This window comes from Podarcis vaucheri (assembly GCF_965113315.1).
Source record: "Podarcis vaucheri genome assembly, chromosome: 11".
Taxonomy (NCBI): Eukaryota; Metazoa; Chordata; class Lepidosauria; order Squamata; family Lacertidae; genus Podarcis; species Podarcis vaucheri.
In genome coordinates this window covers 56,669,090-56,681,484 of record NC_138749.1, presented here as the reverse complement: position 1 = coordinate 56,681,484, position 12,395 = coordinate 56,669,090, and the positions used below count along the sequence as shown (strand labels likewise).

Below are 12,395 nucleotides of genomic sequence, written 5' to 3'. Positions count from 1 at the left end.
AGCCTGAAATTTGAGTGTTCGAAATCCTATTTCGGGTGATGGGTGTAGTAGCTCCAGAGAGCTAGAGGAAAGGAGGCGTGTAAACAGTTGGCTATAGCGTGGAAGAGAGAGAATCTAATGGAAAGCGTGCCTGAAGGAGCGTCTCCTTCTCAATAGTATTCCCTGTTTGTCCTTTCAGTAGTAAACCTGAAGGAGCATCTCAACCAACATCGTTCTGCCCCGGACACTGAGGTCCACCGCCGAGGGCCTTCTGGCGGTTCCCTCACTGCGAGAGGCCAAGTTACAGGGAAGCAGGCAGAGGGCCTTCTCGGTAGTGGCACCCACCCTGTGGAACGCCCTCTCACCAGATGTCAAAGAGTAAAACAACTACCAAACTTTTAGAAGACATCTGAAGGCAGCCCTGTTTAGGGAAGCTTTTAATGTTTAATAGGGTATTGTATTTTGGTGTTTTGTTGGAAGCTGCCCAGAGTGGCTGCGGAAACCCAGCCAGATGGGCGGGGTATAAATAATAAATTATTATTATTAGGTAAAGGGACCCCTGACCATTAGGTCCAGTTGTGGCCGACTCTGGGGTTGTGGCGCTCATCTCGCTTTACTGGCGAGGGAGCCAGCATACAGCTTCCGGGCCATGTGGCCAGCATGACTAAGCCGCTTCTGGCAAACCAGAGCAGCGCACGGAAACGCCGTTTACCTTCCCGCTGAAGTGGTACCTATTTATCTACTTGCACTTTGACGTGCTTTCGAACTGCTAGGTTGGCAGGAGCAGGGACCGAGCAACGGGAGCTCACCCCGTCTCGGGGATTCGAACCACCGACCTTCTGATCGGCAAGTCCTAGGCTCTGTGGTTTAACCCACAGCACCACCCGCATCCCTTATTATTATTATTGTTGTTGTTGTTGTTTTATTGCGTTTTTGCTTTAATGCACTTTGCAGATACAGCTGCCTATTAGAGCGCGGGTGCAGCTGCTCAGGAGCTCGGTTATGTCAACCCTTGCCTGCAGAACTGGCAACCCCTTGCCCCTTTTTGAACACCCTCCCTTGTGCAGTCTTTCCTCAACCTCCACTCCTCTCCCCTCTCCTTGGGAGTCCTCCAGGGCAGCCGCCGCCACCACCTCTCGTTCTTTGAGCTGCCTCGCCCGCCCCAAAGAAAGGTGTCTCCTGAAAGTGAAAAACTGGGAAATGATATATAATGAGATGAAAAAGATGTTGAAATATACATTTACAGTGGTACCTCAGGTTACATGCGCTTCAGGTTACAGACTCCACTAACCCAGAAATAGTGCTTCAGGTTAAGAACTTTGCTTCAGGATGAGAACAGAAATCGTGCAGCGGCAGCAGGAGGCCCCATTAGCTAAAGTGGTGCTTCAGGTTAAGAACAGTTTCAGGTTAAGTACGGACCTCCGGAACATATTAAGTACTTAACCCGAGGTACCACTGTACTTTCTATGGAAAAGCGCACCTTGGTTTTGGAACGCTTTAGTTTTGGAATGGACTTCCAGAACGGATTAAGTTTGAAAACCAAGATACCTCTGTACAATGAAAGCCCTTTCTAGTCTGTTGTCAAATTTAGGAGAAATTGTGATTCTAGTCGCTTGCACAGATTTGGCCCAGTCATATATGTCTTGTCTCAAGCCCAGCCATGCCATACTGGAAGTATATTTGCTCATCTTTGTTTGTGTCTTCCAGTTCTCATTTGTGGTCATTGATCGTTTTTTATGACGTGTTTCCTTGTTCTGCACATTTTACTATTAGTGGATGTTTGCCAGTGAAACAAGTGTCTGCATCATCCAGATTTTGCATTTATTTTTCCTACTGTAACAGGATAATAGGAGGAGATGTTTGGATATGGTTTCTCATGGGACAGCTTAAGAACAATGCTGTTGTGCTAGAGGAGCAAGGCATCTTTTTCTATTCAATCCCTGTTTTTCTGATCATGGCGGTTCTTTGCAGTTCACAAACCTGGAATTATTGAGTACAATCGGGTTGTTTTTCAATTTCCTCATCATTTAATTGTGGGAAAAATAATTTTCATGACTTTTAATAAGCAATTCCAGTCTAATACTCATGGGTGCTCTTAAGTATTTCTAAGAATTAAGTAAATTATTTTCAGCACATCAGATCAGCTTCACAAGTAATTGAACAGATATACCATAATATCTCCGTGAATGTCCGACTCGTCTAGCGTCCATTCCGGCAAACATCCGTGGCAAACCCGGAAGTACTGGAAGGGGTTACTTCCGTGTTTACCGCATGCGCAGAAGTGCTAAATTGCTCTTCGCGCATGCGCGGAAGCGCAAACCGATCCATGTGCGTGTGCAGACATTGTGCTTTGCCCTGCATCCTTTTCGGCTAGCGGCCGGGGCTCCGGAACGGATCCCGGTCGCAAAACAAGGTACCACTGTATCTGAAATAAAAATCAGCAGAGGAAGATGTTGGGAGAAATTAGACTCATTGTAGCAGTGGCCAGAGGATTGGAGAAGATCAGTCTACATTCCAATCCCAAAGAAAGGCAGTGCCGAAGAATGCTCCAACTACCGCACAATTTCACTCATTTCACATGCTAGCAAGGTTATGCTTAAAATTCTACAAGGAAGGCTCAAGCAGGATGTGGACCGAGAACTCCCAGAAGTGCAAGCTGGATTTAGAAGAGGCAGAGGAACCAGAGACCAAATTGCAAACATGCGCTGGATTATGGAGAAAGCCAGAGAGTTCCAGAAAGACATCTACTTCTGCTTCATTGACTATGCAAAAGCCTTTGACTGTGTTGACCACAGCAAACTATGGCAAGTTCTTAAAGAAATGGGAGTGCCTGATCACCTCATCTGTCTCCTGCGAAATCTCTATGTGGGACAAGAAGCTACAGTTAGAACTGGATATGGAACAACTGATTGGTTCCAAATTGGGAAAGGAGTACGGCAAGGCTGTATATTGTCTCCCTGCTTATTTAACTTATATGCAGAATTCATCATGCGAAAGGCTGGGCTGGATGAATCCCAAGCCGGAATTAAGATTGCCGGAAGAAATATCAACAACCTCAGATATGCAGATGACACAACCTTGATGGCAGAAAGTGAAGAGGAATTAGAGAACCTTTTAATGAGGGTGAAAGAGGAGAGCGCAAAATATGGTCTGAAGCTCAACATCAAAAAAACGAAGATCATGGCCACTGGGCCCATCACCTCCTGGCAAATAGATGGGGAAGAAATGGAGGCAGTGAGAGATTTTACTTTCTTGGGCTCCATGATCAGTGCAGATGGTGACAGCAGTCACGAAATTAAAAGACGCCTGCTCCTTGGGAGAAAGGCGATGGCAAACCTAGACAACATCTTAAAAAGCAGAGACATCACCTTGCCAACAAAGGTCCGTATAGTAAAAGCCATGGTTTTCCCAGTAGTGATGTATGGAAGTGAGAGCTGGACCATAAAGAAGGCTGATCGCCGAAGAATTGATGCTTTTGAATTATGGTGCTGGAGGAGACTCTTGAGAGTCCCATGGACTGCAAGAAGATCAAACCTCTCCATTCTGAAGGAAATCAGCCCTGAGTGCTCACTGGAAGGACAGATCGTGAAGCTGAGGCTCCAATACTTTGGCCACCTCATGAGAAGAGAGGACTCCCTGGAAAAGACCCTGATGTTGGGAAAGATGGAGGGCACAAGGAGAAGGGGACGACAGAGAATGAGATGGTTGGATGGTGTTCTTGAAGCTACTAGCATGAGTTTGATCAAACTGCGGGAGGCAGTGGAAGACAGGAGTGCCTGGCGTGCTCTGGTCCAGGGGGTCACGAAGAGTCGGACACGACTAAACGACTAAACAACAACAACAAGCCGGAACACTAATGCTGTTACATAACACTGATGCTGATGTTACCCATTTCTGCTGGAGTTCCCACATAATTTCTCTTCTTAAAGTCAATTCAGTTTGCAGTAGTTTGCCCTAACTGGACATCAGTTCACGAATACTGTATTAATTGAAGGGTGTTTGCTGTTTAGACTATAACTTGCTTTAATTAACTGATTGCCCAGAAATCTTACCCGGCTCCTACTCATCTGAAATATTCAGTTCTGCATATAGGTCACACCTAAAAATTGGTACTGGGACTTAACAATTTAAAATGCATTTTCTGTGCTGCTTTCCAAGTACTTAGAAACTATTTTTTGTTCTGTATATGTATTAAATTCTATGTACGTTAAACATTTTCCTGTATTTTAATATTGTTTACATGTCATCCATGGTTTAGACTCTTATACAAATCCTGCATACATGGCAATATATTTACCAGGTGGGGCACATCACATTTTGTTGCATCGCATTTCTTTCTCACTCTGTAATCGAGTATGAACTTGCATATATTAGCATGGATTTCTGGCAAACCTTGATAACTAGCTTAAAATGGTGAGCAGTCTTACGAACGCTCGGTAGGTTATTCTTTCATTGCTTGTTGCATTGTTGATTTCCCTTCCTGGAGGTGAATACAATGTTAAGGATTCATTTGCATTCTAGACACGGTAGTTCCATGTCACGGAGCCAGGATCCTTCCCCAAGGGAAAAGGTGAAAGTGCTTCCCATCACTCACCTTCCCTGCCAGTGATTAGGGACTGACATTGACTACTTCCAGTGGGAGTCCCAAGGAGTCATTTTCAGCCAGAAAGAGTGTAATTGTGATACAGTTCCTGGGAGGGGGGACGACGAGAAACTGACAGAATGAAGACCAATTAAACTCTTTATTCCCTTCCCTACAGGAATACAGCGAGTCCCATAATAAACCACTCTCTGATCTTCACGGTGAGTAGTTTTATGGTTACTTCCTGCAATCTTAGGTACACTTACTTCTGCGCTGAACTCAATGAGACTTACCGGTACTTCCGAGTTAGAAAAAGAGAGAGCATAGGATTATGCTATCGGCCTGTGATCCTAGATATGGTCACTTGTAAGAAATGCCCTTTGAACTCCACGAGGCCTGCCACCAGTTAAAAATATATTTTGGATTGGCAAGACCCAGTGAGCATACACTTATTGTATTTACTTTTAAAATTATTGATGGTTCGCCAGATCTTGCGTAATAATATGAAAAGCGGAAGCAAAGTGCTGTTGCCCTTACGGATTCACTGTGTGTTTCCCCCTTCCTTTCCCAGCGTTGGCTTTGTTTTGTTTTAAAGAAAGTAATATTGATCTCAAATCCAGTTTAGGCTGCATGGGATTTAAAAATGCGGCTGGCTTTAGAATGCTGTCATTCTTCTCTCAAAGGACTTTCCACTTGACAGCAAATCTCTCGCCGTTGCCTAGAACCACGGAAGGCGTTTTTTTGCTTCAGACTGTGTAAACAATAGTGTGAGACCCTGCAGTTTCTTACTGTACGAGAAACTGAAGGCATTGGTTATTTGCGTAATTCTGCTTGAGCAGAGCGATTTCAAGAATCTGTTCCTTTTTCTGAAGAACCGAATGAGGCTTTGGAAGCAGGCAGCCATATGCAAATCAAGGATACAAGGTTCAGTGCATTCCAGCACATTTAAGAGTCCCTGTGTGACTTGCTTTGCGCTCTTGAACTACAGTAAACAAAACAAAAAAAAAAAGCATTAGTTTTAACAAACTTGTAATCCCATACACACTTACCTGGGAGGAGCCTCATTGAACACAGTGAGGCTTACTTATAAGTAAACATGCATAGGTTTTCACGGTCTGCTCAAGCATGAAAAACGTGCCTATTACATGGATACGGCCAAAAAAAACAAAAGTCTTGCAAAACAGCTGGGTTTAGATTCTTCAGAAACAGGTTAAGATGTGTTTGTTACTTGGTCTGCATACATTTTTAAAAAGTAGGTGTTTCCTTCCTAGCGTTTTTAGCCTTCATTCGTCAGTGATCTTATCTTCCTTTTTATTCAGTAAAGCATTGAAGAATCTGTGTCAGTGTAAACTAGTCTGTGTTGAGGAGCCACAAACTGTGACTAGAGAGAGGGTTTGAACTGAGCAATCCTGTACTTGCATTCTAAACCACTGAGCCTCTTGGGCTTGCCGATCAGAAGGGTGGCGGTTCAAATCCCCATCATGGGGTGATCTCCTGTTTTCTCTGTCCCAGCTCCTGCCAACCTAGCAGTTTGAAAGTGCGCCAGTGTAGGTAGATAAATAGGTACTGCTGGGGCGGGAAGGTAAATGGTGTTTCTGTGCGCTCTAGTTTCCGTCACGGTGTTCTGTTGCACCAGAAGCGGTTTAGTCCTGCTGGCCACATGACCCGGAAAGCTCTCTGTGGACAAACGCCGGCTCCCTTGCCCTGAAAAGCAACCCCACAGTTGCCTTTGACTGGACTTAACCGTCCAGGGGTCCCTTACCTTACCATAGATAAGCCATTGTTACACTGGCAGAATGGCCAGTGAATCCTGTCCCTGGAGTGGAGCAGGGAAACATCCGAGAAGAAAATACAAAACTAGAAAAACAATAGATATGCCTTCAACATCCCTGGAAGAACCACTACAATTCACACACAATCCGCATGCAGAGGCAGCTAGTGATTTGTAGCAATTGGGACATGCTCCTAACAGGCCTACAGTGGTACCTCGGGTTAAGAACTTAATTCGTTCTGGAAGTCCGTTCTTAACCTGAAACTGTTCTTAACCTGAGGTACCACTTTAGCTAATGGGGCCTCCCGCTGCTGCCGCGCCACCACCGCACAATTTCTGTGCTCATCCTGAAGCAAAGTTCTTAACCTGAGGTACTATTTCTGTGTTCGCGGAGTCTGTAACCTGAAGCGTATGTAACGTGAGGTACCACTGTACTTGCATCACAGCACATGTAACATTGGCCAGGGGTCCCTTTACCTTTACCTAAGTGTCACGTGGACAGAAGCCACAGGAGGAGCCCTAGTCCAGTGGAACTCTCCCTGCTTTTTTAAAAGCAGACGTTCCCTGGTTCCAGGCAAACATCCTGGAACAGCAGGGCTTTCGCACATGTACTTTGCCTTCAAACATTCGAAGGAGGGGGTGGAAGGGAGGTGTTGGAGTGGAAGGCATGTTCCCACCCATTAGCAGTGGGTTGAAGAAGAGACACGGGGGGATTTTGAAAGCCTTGAGAAAGTACACCTTCAAAAGCCTCCCCCCAATGCTTCTCCTTTCTGCTTGATGACCTTTGGGGGTCCCTGCCAACTCTGTGATTCTATCCTTCCAAGCATGGAGGTGTAAAGGAGTAGTAGCTGAAGGAGATTTGAACATGTGCTCCCACCCAGCCGTCACTTGTGGGGCAGGAGCTCACCTTGTTGGAACATAGAAGCAACCAGCAGCCTCACACACAAAATTGGGATTTCTGGAAGGCCATGTTTGTTCTGCAAGCCAGAACAAGGTTTTCCCATCCCTGCTATGGGACTTAAGAGCCCTTCAGCTGGCAGAACTTGAGAATAGGACTTCTCCCAAAAATGCAATGGCATTAAAAAAAATAAAATAAATTGTCCGATGATGTCTCTAATCCAGGGGTAGGCAAACTAAGGTCCAGGGACCAGATCCGGCCAAATCGCCTTCTCAATCTGACCCACGGACGGTCCAGGAATCAGCGTGGTTTTACATGAGTAGAATGTGTCCTTTTATTGTAAATGCAGCTCTGAGTTATTTGTGGGGCCTGCCTGGTGTTTTTACACGAGTAGAATATGTGCTTTTATTTAAAATTTATCTCTGGGTTATTTGTGGGGCATAGGAATTCGTTCATTCCCCCCCCCAAAAAAAATAGTCCGGCCCCCCACATGGTCTGAGGGACAGTGGACCGGCCCATGGCTGAAAAAGTTTGCTGACCCCTGCTCTAATCCAAAACGGAAAAAAGATGTGAAAACCATAATCAATAAAATCTTAATCATAAACCACTTTTTTCCATGTATCAGGACATAAATGGGTTGTTGTTTTTTTAATAGAGGAAGGTTTATAGGAACACGTGAAAACTTTTTAGGTTCTATCCTTCTATTAGGCAATTATTGTTGTTAAGGACTGTCAATCCGTCCCCTCCGTTTGCAGCCTGTGTAGCAAGCTTAGAGTAGCAAGTCTTCTATCCTGTGGGTCTGTGGGAAGTGTTTCTACTGGTTTATGTGGCAGCTCATGCAGAGCTTGCAGACGCACACTGAGTAACCAGTGTGAGCCTTTCTATTTTTAAGCCTGTTAATTTTAGTACACCTTCGTTTATATGTGGCTTGTTGAAATGTATCTCTAGCAGCGGGGCTAAGCCTGCACAGCGATGATACTAACCGCACAGGTAGAACTACTTAGAAAAATAAAACGTCATCCTTTGAGGATGAGGCAAATAGAGTATTCTAACGAAAACTGTTTTCAGAAATAAAATTCTGCATAATTTTGTTTCTGGAAACACTGTGACTTCCTATGAGCTAAGTGTGGTGTCCTTAAAAAAAAATAAAGCTCTGTACGTTTTAACAGCTGCGTGGCAGGCAGAACTTTATTCGGAGATGCCATGATGAAGAAACCTTCATTAACTTAAATTCTGTCTTGATCAATGGCATTTGTAGGTGTGTGACTTCCCCTACACTTGCAGATTTCCTTAGGAAGCCCTAGCAGCCCTCAACTTGATTTTAAATCAATCCAACCTGACGTTAATTCAGTTAAGACATTTGGGCTCTTCTTTGGGTATGTGACATTGGCTGTTAGTGCAAATGACAAAAAAAAGAAGAAGAGCCGCCGTTTGTGACACATGTGCTCCCCAGTCCTTGTGCAGAATCTAGATTCATCTGTATGCCAGTTAAAAACTGGAATACTTAGCTCTTTGGTGGACTATATTTGATTAGGTCAAGGTATTCGGGCTCAAGTGTGGCTCACTAATATTTGTGTGATCATTAGGCAGTAGGCAATGCAAGCCCTGTTCACTTTGTACGTGTATTGAAAGCTTGTAGGCAGGGGAGTGAGTTCTTGCCTGCTGGTTCTGACAACCACTTGTTCAGTAGAAGGTGTGAGAGGGCTCTGGGGACATACAGCTATGTGTGCAGAGGCTCTTGTTTGGAATCTGCATTCTCAGGTGTACTGAGAGCACACACTCCTATACAGTGGATGCTTGGGTTGCGAATGTGATCCATACGGGAGGCACGTTCGCAACCTGCAGCGCTGCATCTGCGTACGCACAGGTTGCGATTCGGCGCTTCTGCGCATGCGCAAAGCGTGATTTATCGCTTCTGCACATGTGCGACTGCCAAATAAGCAAAGTAACACATTCCGGTACTTCCTGGTTTCGGTGCATCCATAACCCTAAAAAACGCAACCTGAAGCGTCTGTAACTCAAGGCATGACTGTAATTCATTTTACGCCTTCTGCTGAAAATGTGGAAAGGTTTGGGTCCTGTGGTTGTGATCCTACTTCTGCCTCTACGTATTAACTTGTTTAATGATGATGATAATAATAATAATAAGAAGAAGAAGAAGGACCCCGGATGGTTAAGTCCAGTCAAAGGCGACTATGGGGTTGCGTCACTCATCTCGCTTTTCAGGCCGAGGGAGCCAGCGTTTGGCCACCGACAGCTTTCCGGGACATGTGACCAGCATGACTAAATCACTTCTGGTGCAATGGAACACTGTGACAGAAACCAGAGCGCACGGAAATGCCGTTTACCTTTCCGCCGCGGAAGTATCTATTTATCTACTTGCGCTGGTGTGCTTTTGAACTGCTAGGTTGGCAGGAGCTGTGACAGAGCAACGGGAGCTCACCCCGTCGCGGGGATTCGAACTGCCGACCTTCTGATTGGCAAACTCAAGAGGCTCAGTGGTTTAGAGCACAGCGCCACCCGCGTCCCCTTGTTTAATATGCACATACTCTAACCGGGACTGCGAAAAGAATCTTGGGTGGAGGGGTAAAATAGGGCAAAACATGGAAGCGATGCATTTGTGAATTATGAGCCATCTGTGCAGAAGGTGAGCAAGGTACATCCCTTAGTTCAGAATGTGTGTTCTGTTTTTGGAGGGTGTTTTGTTTTTTTGCTCTGGTGCTTTGCAACAGTAGCATTACAAGGGAGATATGAGTAAGGGGGACTAACAGGAAATAAGTCGTTTTCCTGTCTGCTTCACGGTGAAAGCAAATGTCTCTGTCCTTTATTGTATTGCTTAGTCACACAATATTACCTGTCCAAAGGGATGAATTGTTTTGATTTAAGAGGCCGGTATCCTGAGGGTTTGTAATGCCTGTGGGCATGCAGTCTGATAGCTCATAGCTTTTGTGAATGGAGAGAAGTTGATTTTCACCCCAACATCCTGCCCCCAAGCAATTTTAAATGAATCCCTGTCTCTTCGTGATGAATGCGTCATGCAGCTGTTCCATCTTTCTGCCTGAAAGCCATGAATATAGTTGAAAACTGCAGGCTTCAGCATGTGACCTAATCCTTTGGAGTTGCAGACATTTTATAATCCCTTTGAAAGTCCTTAGAATTTGAGTTATAGCAGTTGTGCTGGGGTGATGATTTATAGATACGGGAGCACCTTGTTAGAGAAAACAAACATAACACCTTGTTACCTTTCCCATTGCAATACTTTTTTCTTCAACAAATGGGGTGCAAAGACAGGATTGATCTCTTCCAGAAAATATTGAGCATATACATCAGGGGTCTGCAAACTTTTCCAGCACGGGGCCGGTCCACTGTCCCTCAGACCTTGTGGGGGGCCGGACTATATTTTGAAAAAAGAAGAATGAATTCCTATGCCCCACAAATAACCCAGAGATGCGTTTTAAATAAAAGCACACATTCTACTCATGTAAAAACACGCTGATTCCCAGACCGTTCGTGGGCCGGATTGAGAAGGCGATTGGGCCGGATCCGGCCCCTGGGCCTTAGGTTGCCAACCCATGATGTACATCGTTTTAGAAGAACGTTTAAGTTGCTACATGTGGCTTTGTAGGGAAGCTAGGGTGCTGGTGGCTTCCTGGCATGTTCATCAACAGCAATATAGAGACACTTCTGTGTAAAGTTCACCTGCACAGAGAATAGTGTGGATATTTCCCCGCAATATGGAGAATAATTCCATGTTAGAAGCAAATACCCAAATTCATACAATGAGTCTGCTGTAGAGTTGGATGATGAGATGAGTGTCCTAGGTTCGGATCCAGCTCTGAAAGTGAGCCGCAATTTTTAGCCTCCCACCCTATGCTAAAAATGGGATAAGCTGTTCTTACCTGAGAGCTGGCTGAGTGAGTCATAGGGGATTCCAGTGTGAGCAAAGGGACCGCCCCTTAAGTCTTTCTGACTTATTTTTTGCTTATATAGTTTGTGAAAACAACAAAAATATACAAATATTGGGGGGGGGGAATCAGACAGAAGCTATGTATCCTATCAGCCAGGAGGTAAAAAACCCCTAAACATTCACACATACTAAGGTACTCAGCCTGCAGCAAATAAGAAAGAAAACCCTGGGACAGCGGCAAAACCCTTTTCTGTTAATAGATATCCGTTGACACTATCAGTTGCGAGCTGCAAGATTTGCAGTGGCTGCCCAAAGGTTGAGGTACATTTTAATGTAAAGATGTAGTTGGGTTGATTCTGTTCTTTAATTTTGGATTAGTGTATTTATATATATATATATATATATATTGTGGTTGATATGACCATGATGGTAGAAACTGCAATAAATTGTGACAGTTACTAGCAGTAGTGGCCCTTAAATATTTTTCACTTGTTGGATTTTCTAAGCGTCCTGTAAGTCAGGGAGAAAAATGTAAATTTAATTCTTCCACCCAGGGGGAAAAATAATAATATTTTCAGCAGTCTAAATGGGCCAGACAGCTTGCGCACTGGGCATTTTATTATGTAGACAGAGTAGCCATTGTTCTTCCCACGACTCCTGTGTTGCTTCAGTCTATATCAAATAATGCTCCCAAGAAGCACTGTGAAAGTAATGATTCCCCTTTGAAAGAATCCCCAAACTTGGGGGGGGGGATTATTCTATCATTTGGTTTAAACAGGACCAGATGGGCTTGTAAAGCACAGCATGCCAGAGCAAGATCCAATAGTACATGCTGGCTTTGGTTATGAAAATGGCTTGTAAAATACTGCTCACGTTGTCGTCCGATCACGTTAGCTTCCATCAGTGCAGGCGAGGAAGCAGCTAAGATCTGGATTGCATTTTGTTTAGCTTCTCCTTAGAAAGCCAAGAGAATTTTGTTAAAATCAGTGACTAAATTAACACTGGCCTCCTGAGATATTTTTCCAAGCCAGGAACAAGGAACTCAACCCAATGGGTTTATTTGGAAGCAAAATCCCATTTGATCTTACTGGTTCTGCTTTCCAGTAAGGTAGCTGTGATCCCCCCCCCCAAAAAAAAACACACACCCCACCATTGACTTGTAGTTCCATTCCATGCTGGGAATCAGGATGTTAAACATTGGTTTTAATAACTTGATTCTAGCAGGCATTGGCTGAGGCCAAACATGCCTTCCTTTTTG

At 44.6% G+C, this 12,395-nt stretch overlaps 1 protein-coding gene across 4 annotated transcripts in view; it reads left to right on the top strand.

Annotated features, from left to right (window-relative positions):
• The window catches only part of LOC309542672 (semaphorin-4D-like), a 122,332-nt gene that overhangs the window by 18,425 nt on the left and 91,512 nt on the right, over nt 1-12,395 (top strand). For 3 of the 4 annotated variants that reach the window (XM_082241544.1, XM_082241546.1, XM_082241545.1), the window contains exon 2: nt 4,740-4,782. The exons of the other annotated variant lie outside the window; for it this stretch is intronic. The gene's annotated coding sequence lies outside the window, so the exon portion shown is untranslated. The remainder of the gene's footprint in view (nt 1-4,739; nt 4,783-12,395) is intronic. 4 annotated transcript variants of the gene reach the window in all.